The 26,157-nt window shown below is 43.9% G+C and overlaps 2 long non-coding RNA genes across 7 annotated transcripts; one reads left to right on the top strand and one right to left on the bottom strand.

The window, feature by feature from the left end:
• Positions 1–628: 628 nt before the first annotated feature.
• On the bottom strand, positions 629–24,241 carry LOC130607359 (uncharacterized). Of its 6 annotated transcripts, none has more exons than XR_008974237.1 (5): positions 24,159–24,241; positions 23,515–23,810; positions 16,681–16,788; positions 6,306–6,400; positions 629–765 (listed from the first exon to the last, which is right to left on the bottom strand). It is a non-coding gene; the product is annotated as an uncharacterized LOC130607359 (long non-coding RNA). The 6 variants fall into 6 exon arrangements; XR_008974234.1 differs by having other exon boundaries at positions 16,681–16,786; positions 23,596–23,810; XR_008974235.1 differs by having other exon boundaries at positions 16,688–16,786; positions 23,596–23,810.
• Positions 6,212–9,385, top strand: LOC130607360 (uncharacterized). Its single transcript, XR_008974240.1, has 3 exons — positions 6,212–6,433; positions 6,464–6,541; positions 9,179–9,385. It is a non-coding gene; the product is annotated as an uncharacterized LOC130607360 (long non-coding RNA).
• Positions 24,242–26,157: the final 1,916 nt, after the last annotated feature.

Here is a 26,157-nt window from a genome sequence, read left to right as displayed (position 1 = left end):
CACCAAAAAGGACAGCTGAATTGCTGTTAAGACCACAAACGTGTGAGGGGTAATCTGATGACATTTTTGTGCCTGAACTTTGAATACTGGGTTTTCCACTCTAGCAGCAACTTTGAGATATAGTTCCCTGAGAATAATATGAGGCCAAAACAAAGATCTAGTGCAACATCATGCCTCTGACTGTGTCTGATAGTGGAGAAAGAATAAGGAGTGTAAACTGTGGTTCTAGCTTCAGAAAATCTGTCACTTCTTCTGTAAATTGCATCTACATTATCAGGTTTCATCACAGACCTTTCTTCCATTAATTTGTATAATTTCTTTTTGAACTCATTTATGGTTTTGGCCTTGCAAGCATCCTGTGTAATGTGTTCCACAATTTCATTATGCAGTGTGTGAAAAAGTACTTCCTTTTCCTTTAAGTCTGTTGCCTGCTAATTTCATTTGGTATCTTTACTTCTGATGTTAGAAAAAAGAGTGAATCATTATTCCTTGTTTGTCCTTCCCAAGTACTCTTTGATTTTACAGACCTCTATTATAGCCCTTTCCAATCACCTTTCTTCTGCCTTGAACAAGAAAATCCTATGACTGATAAAAAAACCCCACAAATAAATGAACAAAAGCCAACTACTCCTTATCTACATTGGCATTTTTATTCAATGTGAGGTCTGAAGCAATTACTTTCATTTACTATTCATTTCTTGGTTGCTTCTGGCTGTACCAAACTAAAACCTGTGCTTCAGGGTTGCTGTAAACATGTTACAAGTCCTACCAGAAACAGAAGGGTCTAAATCAATGACTGGTTCCACAGTCAGCTTTGGACCCCATGTGTAGTAAGGACATTCAGCCCAGGTGACTGAACTAAATCTAGCCTGAAATGATTTCCCTTCAGTTGTAGAGCTCTCAGCATCAATTGCTTTGATCTGTCAGTTCAGCCTTCAGCACCTAATTACTTTCTAAAGTAGATGCGACCTTATTTTTCCTGTATGGAAGCTTTATTTAAACCTCAGTTATCCCAGTTACCTGCTCTGCACTTCACCTCAATCTACTAATTCCTCTTTGTGGTGGTTGGAGCAACACAAAACATTTATACAATGGCACAATGATGTTTTCTTTTTTACCCTTGATTTCTTTCCTACTGATTCCTAACACTTTAGACACTGCTTTGGCAGATGACAGCCACTGAATTGATATTTTCAGAGCCTTGTCCACATAACACCAAGAACTCAGCTATAACACTGTGTATATGTGAACACACATAGATGTTATTTTATTAATGCATGATTGTCCTGGGCTTAAACCACAGCAATGATATTTCACAAGTGTCAGAATTAAATTTACTTTGCCCTGGTATTATCCAGTTGCTCAATATCATGAGATATTTCTGAATTCTTTGCAGACAAATTGCATTTTTGTTATCTTGAATTATTGAGTATCATCAGCATACTTCATTATTTACCCAGTTTTTCATCTTATTTTATTTATATAATCCCAGTACACATCACTGTGTTATTCCACTAAACTTTCCTCCACTGTGAAAATTGGTCATAGAATCACAGAATGGTTTGTGTTGGAAAGGACCTTAAACATCACCTAGTTCCAGCCCTCCTGCCATGAGCAGGGACACCTCCCACTAGACCAGGTTGATCAAAGCCCCATCCAACTTGGCCTTGAACACTTCCAAGGGTGGAGCATCCACAACTTCTCTGGATAGCCTGTTCTAGTGTCTCACCACCTCCCAGTAAAGAACTTACTCCTTGTATTTCATATAAATCTCCTGTCAGTTTAAAGTCATTCTCCCTTGTTCTGTCCCTACATGCCCTTGTAAAAAGTCCCTCTCCAGATTTCTTGTAGGCTGGAGACTTTTTTTTAAGTATTGGAAGGCTGCTCTAAGGTCTCCCTGGCGCCTTCTCTTCTCCAGGCTGAACAAGCCCAATTGTTAGCCTGTCTCCATAGAAGAGGTTCTCCACCCCTCTCATCATATTTGTGGACTTCCTCTGGATTCACTCTAACAGGCCCACATCCTTCTTGTGTTGGGGGCCCCAGAGCTGGACGCAGTATTACAGGTGGGGTCTCACAAGAACAGAGTGGAGGGGCAGGAACACCTCCTTTGACCTGCTGGTCACACTCCTTATCCACCAATGGTGTAACTCCGTTGTGGAAGGCCACCAAATTTGTCAGGCATGATTTGCCCTTAGTGAAGCCATGTTGGCTGTCACCAATCATCTTATTTTCCATGTGTCTTAGCTTAATTTCCAGGAGAATCTGCTCCATGGTCTTCATAGGCAGCAAGGTGAGACTGCCTGGCCTATAGTTCCCTGGGTCTTCCTTTTTTCCCTTTTTAAAAATGGGGGTTGTGTTTCCCTTTTTCCAGTCATAGAATCACAGAATAGCTATGGTTGGAAAGGACCTGAAGATCATCTAGTTCCAATCCCCTGCCATGGGCAGGGACACCTCACACTAAACCATGTCACCCAAGGCTCTGTCCAGCCTGGCCTTGAACACCACCAGGGATGGAGCATTCACAACTTCCTTGGGCAACCCATTCCAGTGCCTCACCACCCTAACAGGAAAGAATTTCTTCCTTATAACCAATCTAAACTTCCCCTGTTTAAGTTTGAACCCATTACCCCTTGTCCTATCACTACAGTCCCTAATGAAGAGTCCCTCCCCAGCATCCCTATAGGCCCCCCTTCAGATACTGGAAGGCTGCTATGAAGTCTCCACGCAGCCTTCTCTTCTCCAGGCTGAACAGCCCCAACTTTCTCAGCCTGTCTTCATACGGGAGGTGCTCCAGTCCCCTGATCATCCTCCTGGCCTCCTCTAGACTTGTTCCAACAGTTCCATGTCCTTCTTATGTTGAGGACACCAGAACTGCACACAATACTCCAGGTGAGGTCTCACGAGAGCAGAGCAGAGGGGCAGGATCACCTCCTTCGACCTGCTGGTCACGCTCCTTTTAATGCAGCCCAGGATACGGTTGGCTTTCTGGGCTGCAAGCGCACACTGAAGCCGGCTCATGTTCATTTTCTCATCGACCAGCACCCCCAAGTCCTTCTCCACAGGGCTGCTCTGAATCTCTTCTCTGCCCAACCTGTAGCTGTGCCTGGGATTGCTCCGACCCAGGTGTAGGACCTTGCACTTGGCATGGTTAAACTTCATGAGGCTGGCATCAGCCCACCTCACAAGTGTGTCAAGGTCCCTCTGGATTCCTTCCCTCCAGCGTTATCAACGGAACTACACAGCTTGGTGTCACCAGCAAATTTGCTGAGGGCGCACTCAATCCCACTGTCCATGTCAGCAACGAAGATGTTAAATACAACTTGTTTCTGGTCTCCAGCCGGACATTGAGCCATTGACCACAACTCTTTGTGTGCGGCCATCCAGCCAGTTCTTTATCCACCGAGTGGTCCACCCTTCAAATTGATGCCTCTCCAATTTAGAGACAAGGATGTCACGTGGGACAGTGTCGAATACTTTGCACAAGTCCAGGTAGATGACATCAACTGCTCTACCCCTGTCCATCAGTTCTGAAGCCCCACCATAGAAGGCCACCAAATTGGTCAGGCAGGATTTCCCCTTAGTGAAGCCATGCTGGCTGTCACCAAGCACCTTGTTGATTTTCATGTGCCTTAGCATGCCTTCCAGGAGAATCTGCTCCAAGATTTTGCCAGGCACAGAGGTGAGACTGACTGGTCTGTAATTCCCCAGGTCATCCATTTTCCCCTTCTTGAAAATGGGGGTTATATTTCCCTTTTTCCAGTCATCGGGAACTTCACCTGACTGTCATGATTTCTCAAATATGATGGACAGTGGCTTAGCAACTTCATTTGCCAGCTCCTTCAGGACCCGCGGATGGATTTCATCAGGTCCCATGGACTTGTGCACGTTCAGGTTTTTAAGATGGTCTCAAACCAGATCCTCTCCTACAGCGGGCCCAAGGTCTTCATTCTCACAGTCCCTGTGTCTGCCTTCCAAGACTTGGGTGGTGCGGTCAGAGCTGAATATCAATCAAGAGTCTTGGGCGCCCCTGCCCTCTAGGGCTATATCCTATGGAACCTTACTAAGCAGGTTCCTGAGGAGGCCAAAGTCTGCTCTTTTGAAATCCAGGGCAGTGAGCTTGCTGCACGCTCTTCTCACTGTCCTGAGGATCTCAAATTCGACCATCTCATGATTGCTGCATCCAAGGCTGCCCTGGAGCGTCACATTTCCAACGAGCCCCTCCCAGCATGAGGTCAAGCATGGCACCTCTCCTTGTTGGCTCCTCTATTACTTGCAGAAGGAAGTTGTCTTCCACACAACTGAGGAACCCCGGATTGCTTGTGCCAGGCCGTACCGTCCTTCCAACAAATGTCAGGGAGGTTGAAGTCACCCATGAGAACAAGGGCCTGTGAGCGTGAGGCTTTTCCTATCTGTCTATGCGAGTGCTTCATCCGCAGGTTCCTCTTGATCAGGCAGTCTGTAACAGATCCCCACAGTAATGTCTCCCATAGCTATATTCCCTTTAACCCTGACCCACAAACTCTGTTGACTGCTCACCTGTCCCCAGACAGTTCCATACTCTCCAGCCTATCCCTAACATAAAGAGCAACTCCCCCTCCCTGCCTGCCAGGCCTGCCTTTCCTAAAGAGCCTGTAACCTTCCATTCCAACACTCCAGTCATAGGAGCCATCCCACCATGTTTCTGTGATGCCTATTATATCATACCCCCGTAGATGTGCACACATCTCTAATTCCTCTTGTTTGTTCCCCATGCTACGGGCATTTGTATAGAGGCATCTGAGCCGAGCTCCAAATGAAGCCGGCTCATTGGCTGGAGCGGCTGGAATATATCTACATTGTTCCAAGCATTTATTATAGGTTCTGGCAACTGACTGGGTGTGTTGGGATGGAATGATGCCCCCCTCCCCCAACACATCTAGTTTAAAGCCTCCTTGACCAGTTTGGCAAGCCTCCTACCAAAACTGTTCTTCCCCTTAGACCAGCTCCACCAGCCCCCCATAGACCTAGCCTACAAACTTGGGTCCCGTGTTCAAGGCACCCAAACCCCTGACTATGACATCACCCTTTTAACCAGTTATTAACCTGGCTAATCCTCCTAGCATTTTTTTTTCCCCCAGTCAGTGGGAACTTTACTGGACTGCCACCACTTCTCAAATATGATGGATAGTGGCTTAGCAACTTCATCTTCTAGTTCCCTGGGGATCCACAGATGCACCTCAGCAAGTCCTATGCACCTTCATGTCCTATATTCCTTTGCTTCCTACCTTATACCAATTTACCACCCCACATGAAAATCTCATCTTTTGCTATAAGACTTCATAAGAAACTTTTGGATATGCAAGTAAACTGTACCAGTGTGGTCACCCTTTTCCATCTGTTTATCCTCTGTCAACATTCATAGATTTTGGTGGTGTGACTTCCTTCCTCAAAAGCTTTGTTGACTGTGCCATTATATTGAATTTATCCATGTGTAAATATATTATGTTCTTAGTTGCAAGTAGTATATCTGGTCTGGAAACCAAAGAAATTGTGTCTAGTTTTCTGGACCACCTCTGTTCCAGAACCATTTTTCAAATAGTGGTATCACTTCTGCCACTTTCTGTATGTCTGAGATGGAGACCAGTTTTCAATATTTTATTTTCTTCGGAACTTTTGGGTAACACCACATGAATGTAGGGGTTTACTATTAATTGTTATGATGTATTTTAAAACCTCTTCTACTGACATTTTGATATTAAACATTTGCTCAGACTCATTCCTTCAGATTCCACTGTGAAAAATTCCATAAGCTTTCCTGTAATGAAATCTGATACAGAGAATTAATTTGTGTTCTTGTGATTCTGGCTAAAATCCCCCAGGTTTTCACTAACAAAACTGACTTAGGTTTCCATTACTAAAAAGTCTCCATCATTTCCACAGAAGTGTTACAGATCACCAGGAGTTAAAGAAATTGCAGAAGGAAAAGCCTTATTAGCTCAATTGTTTATTCTCCTTGTCTGGTCTGAGATCACTGTGATGACTATGCCAGATAAAGTTATCATCTGTGGAAACTGGGCATTCTAGTATCTCTGCTACACCCATTAGTGAAATATCAAGATATCTAGGAGACCTTTAAAAGTAGGGATGTTATTATTTTATTTTCTTCTTTTCTCTTCTTTTGCAATTTCTTTTATTGGAGTCTTGTTGGAAATCTTCCTGACAGACTATATATTAAAAAAAAAATAATCTGCAGCTATAGTCCCAGTCAAGAAGGATTAATTGACTTTAATGGTTCCTTTGAATTAAGACTGTTGCTGTCTACTCACATGACTTCCAAGGCCTTTTTTTATTCAACTTCCTTCAATGATTCTGGGCTCTGACTTCGCATGTTGTGGATCTTTAATCATGAATTATCAGCCAGCTGGAACAGCAGGAGAAGGATAGTTCATACATGGTCTGAGCTCCAGTTAGTATCTGTGAGAAGTACACAGAAGCTCCACTGTTTCCTGTCTAATGCTGGCAGAGAAATTACCAGAAGCTTACCACTCCAACAAGTTTTAAGGTAAGCTTAACAGCTAAGTGTTGATACTGGAATATTTGTCATCAGCACTCAGGGGAACCATTCACACCTTCTATTTGTATAAACTTTACATCTTAATGTGAAAAACCATATGTAACCAACACGTGTAAAGCTGCATTTGAATTCAAATGAGATTAAGAAGTTGTTCCCTGACAGTCTTGTTTTTAGAAGTCTGTACTAATGCCTTGCTGTTAAAATATCTGATTTTTTTTTTTTTTTTGTCATCAATGCTGAATGCCATTTACTGTGAACTGCTGAACCTACAACAACAAAAGCAATAGCTAATCTTAGTTCCAATGATAGGGGCCACTTCCGGCTATCATAAATTGCTATTTCCGCACATTTCTGCCATCGTTGTTTCTTAGGGTTAAATCCAAAAAAATGGCCCTTTGTGATATTGATATGAATCAATGGAGACACATGTAAGTGGGAGATGACAATAATTGGAGAACCTTGATGACTAAGGAGTTGCTAGCTCAGGGACTCCCAAATAACAACCCAGCCATCTGTCCAGCCATTCAGCTGCCTGCTGTGAAAGCTCTGCATTTAAAAATTATTATCTACTTTAACAATAAAGAAGCAACCACTTTAGCATCAACTTGCAGAACAGACAGGACTAAGGGAACCATTATTTAAATATAACCCTTTCAGCCAGATAGGAGGAGGAGGAGGAGAAAAGAACTCTTCCTTATCACTCAAGCACCCTAACAGCAGAAACAAACAGTGAGACAGAGTTGGAATAGTTACTTCTAGTGCTTCTAATCAACAGAGCAAAATCAAATTGGCGATGTGTCCTTTCCACCCGTTTCCCACTACCTTCTCCTCTTTCCAGAGGAACTACAGAAAGTATTGTTTCATACAAAACCCAGACAAGATGAAAGGCATTGCCAAAACCCATGCCTTAAAAAAAAAATAGACTACTGAGTGCTTGCTTAGGTGATGAAACAGATGGAAATTAATTGTTAGAAAAAAAACAACCTCTGGTAGCAGTTAGATGGAAAAAGGTTTATCTTGGCCTGAAGAACACTGTAGATAAAAATGGATACTAAAATGAATGCTTTTCTTCTGGGTAATACAGCAATTAAAACAGCTTTTCTCTTTTGATAAGTTGGAACAGTTGATGTTCAATTGCCAGAGAGAATAAACTCCTCCCAGCACCATCTTTAAAAGCAAGAACTTTATTTACTGTGTACAAGATTCACTGGACATTTGGTAAAGCTGCTGTAAGAAAGCAGCACCCTTCTGCTGTTGTGAACACATGATCTGCTCAGTGAAGATAATCCAAGCTCCCTTCTTTCATGCATTTAGCCTTACTAATAATTCAGATCTTCCTGGGCAGAGACTGTAAATGTCATCAGATTAAAACAGCCCACAAAAGTAATTTTTCTTGCTATTCTGGGAGCTAGGTACTGGTTACAGTCTTCACTCATACGAACTAATCATTAGTTGTAAGTGATGTATTTGCAATGAAAGAATAAGTAGTATACAAGTATCGAAGGACTTGGCAAGTTTCATGAAACTGTGAGATAACATGCTGTGGGGAAACGCTGGGAGGTAGAAGACTTGCCCATCGTTTCAATGATTCAGAATGTGTCATTACACACAAAAACATACATGTGTGTATGCACACGCCTAAGATCAAATGATGTTTATAATGACCAACCAAAACATTAGCCATGTTCTTGAGGAAAGTCTTATAACTGATTTATATGATTTATGGTTAAATAAATCAGTAGATATATACATACATTAAATATACACATTTTCTGTACATGTATTATGCTCAAGTGCTGTCCTGCCACTGGTTTAGAGCACATTTTTACTTCTGTTGAAATTCTTAGTGTCTTCTATTACAGAAATGGGCTTGTGGATTTTTAGTGGGCTCTGAAGGTAATGCACAACTCCTTGTTGTGCAATGTATACTAGAAAGTGGCCAAACCTAATGACAAGGCTTAGACCCTTAGATATGCCTGACTGTAAAGTGAATAGGAAACACACTTTGCTTTAAGTGTACTTATTTGCACACTGTAATATCCGCCTGTCTATGATATCATTAAGTAAAACAGTTTGGGATCTCTCAAAGCGCACAGGGCCTTGTTCACCACACTTGGCTTCCTAAGGGAAGGGGACTGAAGCGCCTCAAGTGCTGTCCTGGAGTCATCATTTCATACAGCAGTGGGTATAATCCAAACCTCTCTGGGCATCACAACTCTCAAAAAATGAGAAAGAAAGGTCCCAGATCAAGGCTGAAGGTGTATCTTATTTCTAATTTCATCCTTATGGTCTCTGAGTCAGCAATAATTGCCAGCTATTAAAAGCAGGCGCACAGTTTAAGTTTGAAAAATCCACTGGAGCTCTGACGGTGGCTGTGTTTTGAGGTTTATAGTTGTGATTGCTCCCTCACACCTTGCTGAATCCTCTGGATGTCCTTCACAAAAATTTGGGCATACTGTCCCATTCTCTGATAAGAAAGGCAGAAATGTAGTTATCTTCCCTTCTCTGCAGGTGAGCTCTCTGGTGTTTTGTTTCTTCTTCATCCAAAGAAAAGTTGAAGAGATAGAGTGGGTGAACAGACACTGGGAGTACAGATGCTTCATAGACATATTTTTATTTTCTCAGCAAGGTATCATCTGTTCCTCAGAGCATTTTCTCTTCTGCTTGCTTGGAAAAATGGTCCAGACAAGGATCAGATGTTTTTTGTCATCTCCAGGATAGATTATTGAGTTGTGTCACATCTGAAGCTGAATGTGAACAGAGTGTGCAAGTTCTGGCTTGTTTAGAAATTGGCTGTACACTTTCTGAAGGGTTCAAGCCTGTGCTCAAATCTTTCCCAGAAGCAGTGCTGCTTCAGTGCTCCCAGTGCTGCTTCATTTCCAGGAGAACAAAAGGTTCAAGCCTTTGCTACATGGGACACCCCAGTTTGATCTAGGAACTATCTTTCACTATCTTTCTCCTGGTCAGTGCAGTTTTCAAAGCCCAAGATGAGGTGTGAGAGGACCAGGAGTCCATCGTCCCTTGCCACTGGGGCTCAGCTACGTAATGAAGCACCCTCCAAACAAGATGAAGTGAATCATCAGTCTGCTTGCTTGCATGAAGCACTGAAAAGTATTCTTTGAGGAGCATCTTTCTTTTATGCTTCCAGATCAAAGAGCCCTTTTATTTCCATTAATTCCTCAATCCCAAACACAACTTTGACTTTCTAAATGCCAATGTGCTAGATACCACAAAGACTACTGCTGTTATTATTTTATGCTTATGGGGTTCTGTTTATGATGGGCAGCAAATAAAAAAGTCAATGTCAAACACTGATACCAAATCTCCTTATGTAATCTTCTTCTGCCTAATTTTGGTTTCCTGTGGAAACAGGCATTGCAGAGGCTTAGAAAGAGGATAGGTAACTGATATGCTTAAGGATGGGAAACCCTTTTATTCTTAGCTTCAAAGCTTAAAAGAAAAACACAGAATAAAAGAGAGTCTTCAGAGTGTATCTCCTGGCCTGAGGCAATGGAACAACCCTGTAATAGTCTCCCTTTTTTTCTCAGGCACCCTGGTAACATAAATTACTTCTGTTCTTTCACAAGATCACATTAGGGCTGTCTCATGTAGGATCCCCCAGTCTCAAGGCATGACTTCGAATGGCAAGAGAAAACCACGTAAAGCCTCACAGAGTTACTAATTCAACTCATGTCACACACATATAGAATCACACAGCCAGATACAGAATGTGCCATGGCAAATTGCAGCCATGAGGAGCTTTGGCAAAAATGCTGCTTGACAAGTGAACTCTTTGTTTCAACAATCCCCCTAAAACTACGCATCAAAGAGGAACAGGTTTGCTTTATCATGTTGTTACCAGCGGAGGACACCTATGAATCTCAGTGGCTGAGCACTCTTAGGTCTTGTTGTCAGTAGTAGCTACTAAGGGCTAGGACACCCAGCTGACACAATCAAATTACTGTGGTTTACCAGGTATTTTACCAATGTTACAGACAGGTTATGACCTGTTTAAGTACCAATGAAAGAACACTCCTGATTGAAGACATGTAGGAACTGCTTTAGAGCTGTCCTTGGTGGGCCTACGCTGCCATACTGACAATTTGGGTTGCCTGCTCCTCTTCCTGCTGTGCAGGGCGTAACATTTGGGATGTCTGCTTCTTTTCCAGTGCTCACTTTTCCTTCACAGTTGCATATGCCCTTGAAACAGTTACACGAACGTTTGTGTGTGGGAGGGGTTGGGGAGGCTTTGGGGATGAAGTGGGACACCTTCATGGAGTACTGTATGTTAAATAACAGACTGAGAGAGGGAGTGATGAGTCTCTCAAGGAAGCATAAACACTATGTACTCATTAGAAGGCTCATTATAAATAAAGTACAGGGAAGGTGCTCTGAGAGCAAGCTTTTTCGTTGGTATTTATTAGGACAAAGAGCTCCTTTAATAGGGCAACTGAAAAACACTCTGCTGCAATCATTAATAGGCATTACCACTTTTACTGACTTCTTGGGAACAGTTTTGCCCTTCTCACTTCCTCTGCATTAAAGGGACAGGCTCTTTTTTCCATATTTATTCCAAAACTACAAACCAGGCCAAGCTTTGCGGGGGAGGAGTGCAAAACCCCAAGAACTTTTACATCTCAGCCCAGAGGCAAAGCTTTGCTGATCGAGTGAAACAGCAGGCTTCTGGATAGGCTCTTCTGCCTGGATTTCCTCTATTTTGGGATTTCCAACTGGGTACCTCAACCCACCAGAGGAAAAATATAGCAAAAAAGGGGAGTAGGAGAGAGAGAGTAGCTCACTCCGAAGTTTCACTATGTATTTTATCACTTCTGCCAGGCTGGAGCAAAGTTGTCTGTTTTAACTAAGCACTGTGCTTCTGGTTGTCAAACCGCAAGGACGGTTGTAGTTTGGCACCTGGAAATTGTAGCCATTTTCTGTGTCAGGTTAACATAGCCTTCTTGAAGCTGTGAGAACTACCAGTCTGCTGGAACACAGCTACGGTGAACAGGAAGGTCTGCTGTTTGCACTTGTTATTTTTCCCTCTCCCCAATGGAATTTTAAGGTATGCAAACATTATATGTTTTCTGACATTTCTTTCCTGCTTGTTGTTGGATTTTACCTGGCTGTGCTTGATAAAGGTCCATGGAAGCCTGAGCGCTACGAACAATTTGAAAGTTTTGCATTATGTGATCTTAAGCCAACACATGCGATGAGCACTTGGAAAGAAAAATATTAAAAATAATTGTGAAGAGAAGTGAACTTTGTTACTTTTCTTTAAAAAGCATACCCATGTGAATTTGAATTGGCTGGCTCTCCCTTCTGCACAGGCGCATGCATGTAGCAGTCCTCCTGCTTTTCAGGAGGAGATGAAGCAGGTGAAATATTTTGCTGAGAGCCAGTGCCTGCAATTGCATGTGTTGCATCCCATAGAGGATATTGCCCTGTACGTCTGCATAGTCATCACAGCAAGGTGCGGTGGAGAGCTAGGCTTGGAGTAATCTGTCTCCTCTATCAAGCTGGATGAATAGCATAGTGCTGAACCCAAGCTGACTTGGCTACACTGCTTCTGGGCTGGAGGCACTTGCTTCCAGCTGTCCCAAAATGTGGAAGGAGTGCACACACAACTGCTTACGCTCAGAGAGGCCTGTGTCAGGCACTGCCTGAACACTGGCAGACAAGCACTGCATACAACATGAACTGTGTGTACACCACAGCTTTTTGTCCTAGTTGTCCAAGCACACCAGCTGCCAATCAAACCCTTGAGAAGTCTTTCTCTGCAGTCTCACTCTTCTGGTCCTCTGTGTTTGCATTTCCTGTTTGCTTCCTCTGTCCTTTTCTCCTTTAGTTCTGTTCATATGGTTCAACACTGCATGGTTCCTTCAGCCCCAGATATGTGACAGTGCTGGGTGAGATCAGCAGTCTGTCCTGCTCAGCTGAAAGGAGAAAGAACTGGGTGCTCTGAAGAGTTTAAGAACAGTCCAAAAAAGAGGACAGAAGTAATGTCTTTGCCTTTTCATGTAGCATTAGGCTTACTTTGGTGTTCATTTTGTCTATAGAGAAGCTTACTTAGAACGAAGAAAGTATTCTAGATGAATTCTCTGGCTTATCATTTCTCATTCTTCTTGCTGTCACGCAAAATAAGTATCTCTTTCTAGGTTGTCTGTGTTATATATTTACTTAGGCAAAGTATTGACCATTCGCTCCCTAAATAACTTTCCTCAGCTGTCTGCAGTGAAGGTTAATGAGAGAACTGTCAAAATCAGTATTGAGCTGTGAGTTTTGTCTTTGTGAAAAACCTGCAGCCTTTTGGTCAAAGGTTTTCTTTTAAATTCATGAGCTTAAAAAAGTGCATAACACTCTTCAGACAGGCTTAGTTCATTTGAAATCAGGCTTGTATCAATTTAGATTAGACAGACAAGAATCGATGCAAGCTGTCATCCATACCAGCCAATGCTAAATTGAAGTGACAGCAACCACACAGTGCTTTACACTAGTTTAATCACTGGTTTTAAAAACAACATTGAACTGCTATGACCACCTTGTAAAGAAAGGGCTTTGCTCCACCCCCAGACATGTTGCCTGTGGGCTTTAGTTGAAACAACAGGAGCAATGATGAGCATTTCTTATCTTTCTCCTTCTGCATGCACCTCTCTCAAGACCTTTCTGTTTTACAGGGCAGAAACTCCAGAAGGTTTTAAGGAAGGGCACACCCAGGTGGAACAGCTCAGTGCCGTGTAGCAGTACTTGCTCCAAGCAAGGTAGCTCAGGGACTGTGATGCCCCCCACGGTGATATGTCCAACCTAAGTAAGCTGGGCTATACCTGCCTTAAAAAGTACAGCCAGCTAGGACTGTGGGCTGCATGGTAGCTGAGAGGTACATGGCAAGAAGAAATATGGATGAGCATTTCACGCTGTTCTTGCTGACCTCCCATTTTCTGCTGCTGACTGCTGGGCTCTGGGTAGGAGCTGCAGGACACCTGCTGCTGTTCTCTGTACTGCAAGCTGAACTCAGCCTCCTGGAGCTAGTGCAAAATACCCTCAGAGCTTCCTCCCTAACACAGACTTTTGGAGGAGGACTTTTTCTGAATGAAATAAAGGGGGGTTGAGTGTTTGGTTATTTTACAAAATCTCTTTGAATTTCATTTTGCAGAGCAGACCTAAAAAGCAAAATGAAGAGAGGTTTGCCTATTAATAAACTACATCCAGGTCCCAAAATCTGCAGTTACGAAAGAACTGGGGAGCTTGAGCTGTGTCTGGTGTCCCAACTGCCTATGATACTGTTACAAACAACAAACACGCTCCTCCCTCAAAAAAAAAGGGGGGAGAAGAAACCAACCCCCAATAACCTATTTACAGCAGGCCTATGCTGAGTATCTAACTTCCTTGTAAATTAATCTGGACAACTTCCCAGATAACATATCTGTCCCTCTAATTCCTATCTCAAGGATAAAGTTGATCAGAGAAGAACTGTAGAGGACTGGTGAGTTATTCTCTCTGTTTATCAGGGTAGCACCTGGAGGTGATCTGATCTTCCCGCCTCCTCAAAAAAATAAATCTGTCTTCCCTTGGCTAGCTCACAAATCTGCACTCAAACCCTTCTGTGCCAAACATGTGCAGGTGTACAGTATGTGTGTTACTACTGAGCCATCTGCAGCCTCCCCTGCGTGGCAGTTGTTTTACTTTGGAGTTCCTTTCCCAACCAAATGGAAGTCCACAGACAGTTTCAATAGCACAAATTAAGAAGCTAATGCTTTCTCACAGTGAGATCAACTTTGCCTGAGCTCACGTTGCAGGAACAGGAGATGTTTTCTTTCATCTTGCTTGTCTCAGTAAAGAAAATATATGACAGGCAAAGGAAGAGATATTGTAGGGTCCACCTTTATCCCTCACACAGGGCATTTGTGCACAGACAGTCCCACTGAAGGAAAAGAAATGCTAAGGATTAATTTTCACACCAAAGGATTTTGGTCAGCTGGTCTGAGAGCACTGAGGATATGCCCACCCCCAGAGCTGGCCTCCTCAGCAGAACTACCCTGGATCTCAAAATCACACTGAGCACCCACTGTCAGATATATAAGGCATCCCAGCTTCCCACTCCTCTCCTAGAAAGCACTGGCTTCTCCCCCAGAATAAGCCATTTCCTATCTCTAGCCTCCTTAGATTGTGACATGCTCAGCATTACTGTGAGAAAAAAAAATGCAGCCCTTTTGTTTGTAAGGGAAGGAAGACAGTACTGTATCCATGAAATTGGGAATGTCACCATTTTCCGGTTGTCCCAGTTGGTGCAACAGAAAGCATCAGTGTGCCCTCCTGTTTTTCATAAACCTCAGGGAGCTGTCAGCCAACACGCTGAGCCGGTGAAATTGATGGCTAACTAGATGAACAAAAGTGCACTTTGGGGACCTCCCCGTAGTCTGTCGTTCACTAATGTTGTCCTCCCCTTGACTTCCGTGGGCTTCCCAGGGAGCCAGCTGTTCCCCACATGCAGGTCGGCAGCTATGTTGCATTTGTGAGTGTAGGCACAGCTGTGAGTGGTGAACCAGAAACAGGTAGAGAACTTGTCCTGGTACCAGCAGGAGATAGTATGGATGATGAAATCTGGAGGCTTCCCACAGCGTCTAAGCACTTCTGCCTAATGTGGCTTTGGACCCCAAAAGCTATGCCCAACTGAGTACCAGGGGCCTACAAATAACATGCTCTTAAAAATCCCAAACAAACACTGAGAAGCTTTCAGCCCTACTGAGCAGATTCTTTGTGTAACATTTTCAGAGATTTCGTCCTGAGAACAGGCAAATAGACACCTGTCCACACCCACAGAGAGAGGTGGAAATTGTGACTGGATGAACAAATTTTTCAAGGCCAGGCTGGACAGGGCCTTGGGTGACACGGTTTAGTGTGAGGTGTCCCTGCCCATGGCAGGGGGGTTGGAACTAGATGATCTTAAGGTCCTTTCCAACCCTAACTGTTCTATGATTCTACGAAATCAGTGTCTAAGTGCTTCAAAAGAAGTGTTACCTGAGTTAGCATAATCCACTTCTGCTCCTCACAATTTCAGGAGCTTTTTTTATTTGCATGTTTTCCATTCTTCTGTGTGGTTCTGTACTTTAGCAGGAGGGACAAAAGATGGGTTAGACCACATCATTTGATCATTTGATGAAAAGGAAGAAGTTCAGGATGTGGAATTTCTGCATATCAGCAGGAGAAACATGTCAGCTCAGACTTTTCTGGACTGAAGTCAGAATGTTTAAAATTTAAAACCAAGCCACACAGCAAAGGTGTGCTTTCCCAAAGAGTCTAAAAGTGACCCCCCAAAATCACTGAGACCCTCCCTTGTTTGTGTCATGTAAATAATCTGGAAAGCATAATATTTAATATAAGGAGTCAAGTGTTTTACATAAGGTTAAATTGCATCCAACTGTATACTGCACTTGTAGAAAGCCTGCCTGTGTTTGCTTGAAACAATACAAAGAGCCTCAGCCAGTGTTTCTGGTGAGTGGAAGACCTTTGATTCTCCCAGTGCCTACAAAGTACTGTCTGCATCTCTGATAAAGTCACTGTTGTCTCCAATTCTGAGAAGGCACTTACGGTTTCTTCAGTCCTAGTTTGTATTCTCTTTGCTTTTGGCCTTTTCTCCCCCCTCCTTCCTACTTCTTCCACTCCTCCCATCCCCAGCTTCCTTTTATATGTTAGTGCCTAAAGAGAACAGGAAAAGCAAGAAAAGTAGCCCCAAACTGACATTCAGTTATTATAGGAAGTTTTTGTAACTGCATTTTATAAGTTTTGTTGTGTGTTCCTTTTACTAAAAAGATTTACTAATCCCCCTGGAATGAAAATGATTCAGGAAGCGTCAGTTCAAAGTTATTCAGAGAAGTAATTAGCAACCTTAGCCAGCTCTCAGAAATACCAATTTAGGCCAAATCCTTGTGCACAAAACTTTCTAGTTACTTATTGTGTCTGCAATGCGGACACAGCCTGACCTTGGATAGATACTGGGTTCACCGTTTGTCTCTACAGGCAAACAGCCATTAATCTAGTATAAACATCAATATTTTTGTAAAATATAATCTTCCCCCATCATCACTTTATCACTTTGTGATGTACAAAGTCTTAAACTTAGTTAAACTCACCACATACATTGTTTGTCTTAAGTACGGTTGTTTTCTGCAGCAATCAGGTGTTATTCACACAGAAGTTCTTGACTGTCCTTGACTCTGCCTTGAAAGGGAACACACCCTCTGTGAAGCAGAGATGCAAGAGTAAATATTTGGCACTAGTATGTTCCTTTCCGACCTGCTTCCTCTGTGCATGGTCAAAGATTTTATTTTAGTGAAAGTATTGTATTCCTTCCAATGAACCTGAACACTCAGCTGTCTTACTGACATCAGTCTGGCAGTTTCTGTGTGAATGACTCTAGGTGTCATTCCACCTAGAGGAACTGTCCATAAAAGCGAGCAGTGGCATCAGTTTCCAAACAGACTGAACACAACGACTTGTCTTACATATAAAGCACTTTCCAGCCTGACAGTTGTCAAAGTGCCTGTCTTCCAGTGTGTACTGTGTATTTTGTTTTCATTCTTAAGTGAACTCCATTCAAAGCACTGATATGCATGCATACTGTGTGTGGAATCACCTATGAAAAGGATCCTGTGCTTCCAGCCTTCCCGGGTTTCATGGAAGCTGCTCTCATTTGCATGTACAGAAGAAACCAGCCTGGGCTCAACAATTTTATCCTTGCCCCAGAAGTTCTCCCTTTTAAGTTCCAAGGGTGAAAGATAGCCATGCCTTGTTTAAGGGCTATATTACTGCATTTTGCAAATGTCAGGAACTGAAAGCTTAGCAACATTTGGGAAGCCAGAGCATTACTTTAATGGAAGAAATGATCAAATTAGCTAAAGAAACCTCACTATGACAAATGCCATCCTGGCTGAGCAGTTTACAATTTACTACCACAGAAAGAGCACAGAGGAAGGTAAATACTGACAAAAGAGCGTTCTTTTCCAGGCAAACTGCTTTTGAGATGAATGTCAGCTCCTTACCTTATAATGAGACATATCTATAAATCCTTTATGTGAAAGGTTAATAGGAGCTGGCAGTCTCTGACTTGTGCGGTTCATTCAGTGCTACAAGGAAAGAACCACAGGCAGCACATGGCAGAAATGAGCCTAAGTGCCAGAAGTCAAAACTGGTATCTCCCACAGTGATTAGACGGCACATCTGATATATGCTAAAGCAGGACGACTGACAAATAGCTACTATGTGGAGGTGGCAAGGTCTTATATATATAGTAACTACTTTGGCTGCCTAGAACCGAGCCATCCCATATGTTTTTGAAGAAGTCCTAAAAACCTACAGCCAACCACTGTAATGAATTCAGGGGGTAGTTTAATGGAAATCTCAAGAAGGAATGTAATTAGATGAAGTCAATTAGGCTGCTTGGGGATTTCTAGCTGCTGTTGTTGCTATCTGGGAACCCTAATAGGACGATTAGGATTAACTGAAATCAGCCTGATTGATTAGGGCATATAAACCTACATATGCCAAATTCCAGGGGGACAGCGTGTTTGAGCTTGAATCCATCTGGAGCTATGAGTCAGGAGGATGAGTTTACTTTTCTGGCCTTGGAGAAAGCGACAGATCAAGACTAGATACACACAATACAAGCAAAGCCAAGCAGTGACAGAGAAAGGCTGCGAGGGAAAGGACTGATTTTATCTGTTACGGCACTATGTGTGAAGGCCATCCAGTCTATCCTGAGGAAGTGAGATTAATACTAAGCAGATCTTTTCCTTAGAAAAAAACAAACCAGGAATGTGTGTGTAACAAAATACATCTACATCTTCTTTGTACAGCTTTTTAGGCACAAGTCTTTACTCAGTATGGCTGTGAAATTTCCCAGGATGTCGAAATCTTGTTATTACTACAGTTCTCTTAGTTCCAGAGCCAAATTTGAAAATGTGAACTTAAAAGTGCATGAAAAAACTGTCAGTGAGTAAATCCTCATGCTTTCATGCTTCTGTGCTACGGGGTCAAGCACACTCATGCTTATTTGCATACATTTAAAATTCAACCTATGCTATGCATGGGAACCCCACCTGCAACCTGCTTTAGAGGACAACTGAGTTATCTTGGCTGTATTTGTTGCAGAGAAAGATCCTTACGACCACAAAAGTATTTCAGGAATAAAGGCTGGGGCGTGTGTTGGGGGGAAGCAGAGAGAAGGGGGGAACAAAAGACCAGCTCTCTCTATTCAAAGAAGCTGCTCTAAAGCAAGGTAAAGCAGCCCAGGCAGAAGCTTGAGGGATCTGATCCCAGTCATTACCACTCATGTGAGGGAGAGGATATGTCAAGGGTAGGGAATGTCTTGGGGGACCTGCAATATGGTAACTCACTTTCAGCTAAGTGGAGAACAACAGCTTTAGCTGTACAGTTTAATAACAGGCTAGGCCACTTTGTGCACCGGCAGGGCTGTTAATGCACAGTTGTCTGCCTTTCATTGTTAGGAGAGGAACCCCGCAGTTCCCACTTGACAGCCAGGAGTAAAATTATTTTGCCACTAACATTTCTCTTCGGCACGAGACAGTGGGGTTGCGCATTGCACTCATCCTGCCTGCAGCCCTCTGCACCTGCAGCTCCCTGCTCACAGCACAGGAAGGTTCCCATGGGCTTGGAAGCAAGGAATTTTTGCTTTCCTCCCCCGGCTCCCATGCTATTCAGCTCTATTTGGGTGGCATACCCGCCTGTGTACCATGGCTGCCAGCTGTGGAGTGCTGTGCAGCATCCTGGAGTGCCTCCAATGGTATTTTGAACAATTAGTAACCAGCCCGGCATGATCATATCCTAATGAATTACTGAACTGTTTTCTTCTGGTTGAATACTGTGCTAAATGCTGAAAGAAAGTGGACACCTGCAGATTGTATTGGCCAAGACCTGTCAGTGAGAATTTGCCTGAGTTAGGACCACAGGACTTGCCTCAGCCCTTCCCAAATATGTCCTATATTGACCTTAATATTGTTAATTTCTCTTGCTGTTTAGAAAGTATGTGTCACATAACCATCACGCTGCAATTCAAAGGAACAGAGGCCCTATCATAACACCAAATGCCACAATCACTACATGGTACTTCCTTTAGTTACCTGCTGACCCATGAAAGCATTTTTCTTCCATTAACTGTGCTTTATTGGGAAATGATGGGGAGCAGAGGATTTTTCCCAGTACTGCCAACTTGCCCATATTATTAATAATCCAGCTCATGTAGTCACAAAGCCAGTGTAAATCTTCCAAGAGAAAAGCCATTATCAAAAATAGATTACTCAGAGAAAAATGTCTGAATTTATCCAATATTTTTTTTGCATCTCTTGCTTATTTTGCCTCATCTTATCAACATACTAATTTGATTGTTTATAAAATTTATAAAAATTTACTCTGGAAATAATTTTAATGAAAGCACTTGCTTCACTGAGAAATATTGTATAATATTTCCAACAACAATCTTAACATAAAATTTGGTAAAAATAAGGAAAAGGAATCTCCTTTGAATTCTGCTCAGCAGAAACTATTTTGCTATCACTCCCAACAAGTCAAGCAGCTTTTCTCCTTTTCATAAATGTTTCATATCTATGGCTCTGATTCTGTGGTAGGTGTAATCATATAGGTAATTCTTTCAGCAAAAGAGATCACCTCTGACAGCAGATACTAGTGTGTTTTCTATAACAAACCAGTTACTATTGACTGGGGCATCTGCTAACAAAGATGATGTTGTTCTTTGTGTTGATTTTTTTGTGTGCTATAATTCTATTTTTTATTAAATTGTTTTATTGCACCTGGCCTGCAGGAAGATTTTATCTGTATCAGAAATGGCTTGACTGTTCATTTTTATTCTAGTTTAAAAAAACTAAAATCACCATATTTCTGGTAGTTAGTCCCATTTTTCTTCACAATCAATCCCAGTATCCAGACAATCCTGGATAAGCAAGAGATACTGCAGGCAGCACTTGCTTCTATAGCTAGACCATTTCACAGCTTATTTCATTTGCTAAGTTTTCACAAGATTTGATAGAAAGTCTGTGAAACTTAGGGGAAAAATACAGGATTGTTTTTCACATGGTGGCATTTGACCAAACAGGAGGGAGGAGGAGGGGGAATGGGAAAGTCAAAAGCGCAATAGAGGCTGGAAATTCTTGAACAGATGTAGCAGGTGTAAACATGATTCCTTATTTTGGTTCCTGGATTTAACATCCTCCTACAAGACTTCCATGTGCTCAGAAAAAAGGTTATATGTGCAGATGGTAAACTGCTAAAATGCCCAGAAGGTTCAAAGTCATCTGCACTTGTGAGGACAGGGAGAATTTCCCATCATCTGACTCACAGGTGTTTAGAGCACTCTGCATTAGAGGCAGGTTCGGCAGTGCTTCTCTGCTTCAGCAGATGCCTTAGGTTGTGTGTTAGAAACATGCAGGCTCTTTTTCTCATGATGTCCAAGCGGCTAAGAACATTAGGAGAGCTCCCTGGAGCAAGGAGGTGGGGAGAGACTTTTTGGCATGTGGTCCACACATTCATTACAAATTGAGGCTCTGGGCTGTTGCTGTCCCTGGGCTGCTGCTCTCTCTTCCTGACACATTGCGCTGCCTCGGGTCACTGCCTCACTGCTTGCCTGCCCATTGTAGTTTTGATCATACATTCCCTTTTGGCACAGGATGATTATTTTCTGCATTCTGCTAGGTCCTCTTCCCGTTTGTCCCTATTAGTCCATGGCCAGCACAGGAACGAAAAGAAGCAGGTGTCTTAAATGCTTGGCTGACATGCTGGAATGGGGATGCACCGGGGACAGCTCTGACTGCATGAGTACCGCTCGCAGCATGTTCTGACCAGCTTCACTCAGCACTAGCAAACAGCGAGAAAGCATGAGGCCTGCCCCCAAAAGCCTCGCTCGTTATTAATAATAAGCATACCTGTCAGGTCTTGTGTGGTGGAAGGTATGATGATACCACCACCAGGTGGGCAAAAGGATGGGCGCTGCCTCCACAGGTTTGCCCTCAAACCAGGATTGCCCTGAAGGCTCCACTCAGTCCATCCCATCTGCCTCCACCACAGTGTCCAGCTGAGGCCACTGCACTACTGTGTCAGATGTCCCCATTGCTGTGATGGGCTGACTAGCACTTGGGACTCCATGTCTTTGGCCAGATCCTCAGCTAGTGTAAATTGGTTATGTCAGCTTAACAGCTGGCCTTCATGCCAGCCAGCCTTCACCAGCATCACTCCAAATATGCTGCAGGGTCAAAGAGAGCCTCTCAGGACCTCCCTGAGGAGCAGCTGGCTCAATCCAAATCTAGGTGAGATGTAATCTGTGCTGATGGAAAGAGAAAAAGTAGTCAAGGTACCCACTACTACTTCCTCCCTCCCCAGCACCCCACTGGTTTTGCTAGAATTCTAAGTAGGTATCAAATCCATCTGCTGGACTCATACTCTAGAAAGGGGATGAACAGCAAGGTAGCAAACTTGTGGGTGACACGGTATTATTTATGGTAGTAAAAACATGACACATGACAAAAACACCATCTCATGATACTGAGTAATCGGGTGATAAAATGAAGGAGGAATTTCAGCGTAGATATGTGTACTATAATGAGCAAAACAGACAACTTTACATACAGAGCCAAGGGTACTGGACTAGCTGTTAGATCTGAGAGATTAAATCCTTGAAGTGCTATGAAATCTAGATATATTTACGAAAATGCCAGATCCATCCCCAGCTGCATTCAAAAAGGCAAATAAAATTTTAGGATTTAGTATGGAAGGAACAAAACCGAAAACACTGCTACGTCCTCGTATAAATGCATCTGATATGCCTACATCCTGACGTCCAAGCCCACTAGCTCAAAAACAGTAATGATGGAGCCAGAGGAAAGTCCAGGATGTGGGATGGCTATTGTATTAGGATTTCAAAATAGATTAGAAGTATCTGTCTGAAAACTGAAAATGTGAGTGGGATGTGAAAGAAGTCTACAAAATAATGAATGGCACCAAGAAGGCAAATAGGGAATGATTGTAATTGACTCTCATAACAAGAGAGCTAGGAGCATCAGATAAAATTATTAGGTGGCCTGTTCAAAACAAACAAAATAAGGGCTCTTCTTTTACACCCTGCTTTTTTGGAGCGTGCCACTAATTGTCACAGGATGCTGCAATGTCAAAAATTGATATGAGTTCAAAAAGCAATTACACAAATTCATGGAAGCAAAAATCCATCAAGGGCTATTAAATTTAAAGATACCACATCTGTCTCAGGGAAGTCCCTGAGCCGCAGCTTGCTGGAGTTTGGGACAGCATGCCAGGGAACTATCACTGCGTGCTTACCCCTCTCTTATGCTGTTCCCCAGGCATCAGCTGCTGTTTGAGACAGGCTATTGGACTGGATGGACTTGTCTCAACCAGCATGGCTGTTCTTGTGTTTGGATGCCAGGAAATTAATTTTTCCACATCCAGTCTGTCGGAAATGATGCCCTTTCTTTCATACAAGGACTTGGGTAGGATGATTCGTGAATTTGTTATCTCTTGATTATTGTAATCACCTGTAATGGGACTTGAAGTCTGAGGCAACACAGACGTTATTCAGAGCAGACGTGGTAGTACTCTCTACAGCATGAATAAAAGCAAGGGGTGTAATTTTCGCTGGCTCTTAGGGCCCTTCCTCTTCCCCCACCATGCTAATTCCAGACCTAGTGCTCAGTCTTCAAGGCCTGAATAGACAGGGCTTCACTGGTAACTAGAAATTCACCTATCAGAAAACTCTGAGGCATGCTTTGAAGTGCCACATTCGTGGGACCGCAGCAAACTGCAGCAGCTTATGACAGCCTAAAACCTCACGAGCAGCCTGTCAGACAACAAATCTTTTCTTCTTTATGTATTTACAATGTAGATATATTCTAAGATGAAGCCTACTCCTCAAGCTTTTCGGCACCCACCAATGCTTATAACTGCGACTGATTCCTGTGGTAAGCAGCTTCCTGATGCTCTCAAACACACGAACAATGGGTCGCAGATACCCTTTTTTTTCTGCAGAGGCTTGTGTCTCCTTTGCACTGCACTGGCTGAGGCGAAGATTGAGAGCTGCGGCATGCTTCCAGCGCTTGACGAGTCACCACGGTACACACACCAGAAGGTCGGCCTTTTTTGTCCATTATCTTCAATGGCAGCACGGCCGCAGAGCCCCGATCCTGCACTTCACAGGCGTGCAAAGTGCACGACGATCTAAATTTGCCTGCAGGAAGACTGGATTAACCAGCTTTTCAGGGGAAATCATATTTGAGCTAATGGGCCCCATGTGTTGGTAGCTGTGGTTTGAGGTAGCTAAGGTTATTCCAGAGCCTTCTGCCTTTCAAAGGGGGATGGCCATGCAATGATCACTGCTGAATTTAGTATTATTATTATGACTGCTATAACACACGCTGAATCAGGGAGTGACCGCCTGGTTTGAAAGAGCAGCCATGAGACTCCCGAACCCCTGTGCCGATGGAGCTCAGTGCCAGCCCCCGGCTGCCACCTTGCTTTCCTGGTGGGCACTAACCCTCCTGCGGGAGGCACGGATCCCCTCCTTGAGGACCCGCACCTGGAACGACCATTAGCTACTCCGCGGGTGCAGCGGTGGCCGCGCTTCACGCACCCCACCGCGGGAGCTGCCGGGCCGCGCCGAGGCAGCCCCCCTGAGGCCGGTCTCCCCGCGCCGCCGCCGCCCGCTCCCCGCCGCCCCTAGGGGGAGCCCGGTGGCCGCTGGCCGCTCAACCGCCGCCTTCGGGGTCGGGGGTGTCGTCCAGCGCCATTAACGCGGTTCGGGTAGCAGCGGGCCTCGACAGGCAGGTTGCTGAGGAGGGCGGTCCGGTGCTTCACCCTCACCCCGCGCTCTCATGAAGGCGGGAGGTCTGCGGAGAAAGCTCTGCTTCAGCCTCCTTGCAGCGAACGCCCCTCCTTGCCAGCGGTTTCAAGTACACAGCGTGACAGTTCTTACTTGGCTTTTACTTGTTGAGGACCTGGGTATTGTTTGAGGGAGGAGGGATGACACTAGGGAAGCAGCAGAACATTCCTCTTCAGTTTTCTGAATGTGGTGTGTGGGTTGAGTGTCTGTGTTTCCCTCCTCCCCCAAAAGAGGTTGCAGACTCATACCACTTCAGGTCTTTAATCAGGTCTTGCCATACCATTGTGGGGCAGGTAAATACTGTATGGAGGGTAAACTGTTTAGTAGCTGAAATATGCAAGTAATTAACAAGTGTTACGAGACAGGTTTGCTCAGGTAGTTGAGTTAGGGTACTGGGACATGTTCTGTCACTGGGGAAGCTGGGATGGGGGGGGATTGTCGCTAGGTTATGGTGGGAGCCCCAGCAGAGCCATGCCTGGAGCCAGCCCTGCTCTGATCCTAGCTCCTCAGAGCCTCAGGACTCAGCTTTACTTGTTAACATTTTGTGGGGGAGGTCTGTTGTGGGTAGGGCTGGGATGGACAAAGGTAGCCAGCAGCTCAGAAGTTCTATAGCCAGCACAGAAATAACAAGTGATTTAAAAGACAGAGTTTATTTTATTCTAAGGTGACTGCACACCAGTGCCTGGCTCTGTGGAGAGCAGAGTAAGTGGGGATTATTGAAAAAAAAAGTGATCTGTCAGTTTATGTTTTTCCAGAAGTTATGTAGGGACTGTCAGCTCTTAGAGCCAAATCTTGTGTTTGGCACGTTCAGGAGCATGAGGTATTCTGGAAACGGGTGAATGGGTGCAGGCACAGGACGGCTACACACGGAGGCTCTGTTTTGCTGTGGCACAAGTGTTTCAGTCCTGCTGTCTGACACTGTTGACTGCTCACAGTCAGTGTTGGGAAAGGGGTTTTTTCCCATAGATGATAGACAGACATCCCAAAGAGCCTCAAAGTGGCAAAGCAGATGTACAGAGCAGCCCTGGACTGGCGTATTTCACTTCCCTGCAAGAAACTTTAGCATGCAGATGTGATGAATTCATGCAGTGGCTGTGTTGACATTTTGATCTGACTGCACTGATTCAGCCTGTTGCTGTTATGACCTGGCAGTGCTGCCTCCCTTATCAAAAGAGTACATCTCACTGACTGAAGAGCTGTTTGCAGGGAGGTGCTCAGGCCCTGGCAGGATGTGTGGCAGGGCATGTGTGACATCCAGAAAGCTATGCCCCAGTAAGGAGGCTCTTTCCACTAGACACAGGAGCTGTTCAAACACATGCAACTACTGACGAAATAGCAAAGCAAAACAAACTCTCTGAGACAACCAGTGGTAGTTTGTTGATTCGGGCTGGATTATGTAACCTGGAGAGCAATATTCAGCTGATGAGCTCTATTTTAGAATCATAGAATCAACTGGGTTGGAAACGACCTTTAAAATCATCAAGTCCAGCCATTACCTCAGGACTGCCAATTCCACCACTAACCCATGTCACTGAGGGCCTCGTCTACATGGTTTGTGAACACTTCCGAGGGACGGTGATTCCACCACTTCCCTGGGCAGCCTGTTCTGTGCCTGAGCACCCTCTCTGTGAAGAAATTGTTCCTAATATCCAGTCTAAACCTCACCTGGTGCAGCTTGAGGCTGTTACCTTTTGTC

Source organism: Pezoporus wallicus, unplaced genomic scaffold (genome assembly GCF_028554395.1).
Source record: "Pezoporus wallicus isolate ANWC-B61680 ecotype Strahan unplaced genomic scaffold, APGP_CSIRO_Pwel_v1 contig_5485, whole genome shotgun sequence".
NCBI lineage: Eukaryota > Metazoa > Chordata > Aves > Psittaciformes > Psittacidae > Pezoporus > Pezoporus wallicus.
This window is presented reverse-complemented; position numbering and strand designations above follow the sequence as displayed.